Raw genomic sequence first — 1,606 nt, forward strand, 5'->3', positions numbered from 1 at the left:
CCAATGACACTAGAATATGTTTATTGTTGTTAAGTACCATAGAGTAAACTCAGACCCATAGCAACCCACAGGGTCTCCAAGGCTGTAAATCTTTGTGGGAGCAGAAAGCCTCCTTTCTCTCCCACAGAGCAGCTGGTGGGCTCAAACCACCTACCTTGTGATTCAGAGTACAATACTTATCTTACAGTGCCATTGCTTTCTCAAAATATGCTTCTTGTGAATTAAGTGCTGTTGAGTCGTTTCTGACTCATAGCAACCCTGTATAGGGTTTCTAAGGTGTGGTTGGTGGGTTTGAACTACTGATCTTGTGGTTAGCAGCACAGTGCTTATCCTACAGCATCACACCAGGACTCCAGAGTTGTCATATGACTCAACAATCCTGCTCCGAGGTACATACCCAAAAGAATTTAATAACAAGTGTTCAAATAAAGACTTGTACGTGAAAACAGGCGTTCAAGTACTTGTACATGAAGGTTTATGACAGCATATTGACCATTACCAAAATATAGTAAAAATGTGTATGATCACATTTAGATAAAATGTCCAGAACAAGCAAACACATAACAACTTTGAATAGTGGTTGTCAGGAACTGGGGAAATGGTGAAGAGGGCGTGGTGGAGAGAATGTTCTGACAATCACCCCAGCCTTGCAGCCAAACAACTGAGAGCTTTATAAAGACAGAACTGTTAACCATAGAGACCAAAAGAGCAGTATTTGTCCCCAAAACAAAGCTCAAAAGATATGAAGGGGCAGGAAAGAATCTGTGACCCAGGAAGGGTTGTTACATTGAGAAAATTGCAACTAATGTTACGAAATAAAATATGGATAAATTGTTGAATGGAAAACTAATTTACTCTGTAAACTTTCACTCAAACCACAATTAAAAAATAAAATAATAATAATTTAAAAAGAGAATGTCCCCCCTACAGACAGAGAATGGGAAGCAAGTACTGTTGAATGATGACTTACGAAGGAGATTGTGATCAAATGATGGTGTAAAGCCAATGTTCTCCCATGGAAACTATCACTCAGTTCACAATAAAAACTTAAAAAAAAAAAAAAAAAGAAGACGTGAGGATGACAAGATTTCTTCTTGGGCATGTTGTCAAGAAGGACTAATCCCTGGAGAAAGACATCATGCTTGGTCAAGTGGAGGGTCAGTGAAAAAGAGAAAGACCCCAGAGAGATGGACTGACACAGTAGCAGTAGCAATGGCTCAGTAACAACAGTTGTTACGATGGTGAAGGACAGGACAACGTTTCGTTTTGTTGTGCGTATGGGTTGCTATGAGTTGAAACTGACTCTGTGGCACCTAACACACAACACACATGAGTTGGAATCAACTTGATGACACCTAACAACAATCACAACAATCGTTCAGTACAATTTTCTTGCTGAGACATCTTATAATTAGAATTTTGGTTTTAGAATATATGATTGGAGCCATTCCCCTAACTCGGTGTGAGAACTTCTCCAACTTTTGACAATAAAGCATTTCATCGATTTAAAGAATGACTTTTTGCTTTCTTCCTGTATGATGTTCTTGATGTCATCCCACAACTCTTCTGGTCTTCGGTCTTTAGTGTTTAATGTATCAAATCTGTT

This window comes from Chrysochloris asiatica, unplaced genomic scaffold (genome assembly GCF_000296735.1).
Source record: "Chrysochloris asiatica unplaced genomic scaffold, ChrAsi1.0 scaffold00374, whole genome shotgun sequence".
Taxonomy (NCBI): Eukaryota; Metazoa; Chordata; class Mammalia; order Afrosoricida; family Chrysochloridae; genus Chrysochloris; species Chrysochloris asiatica.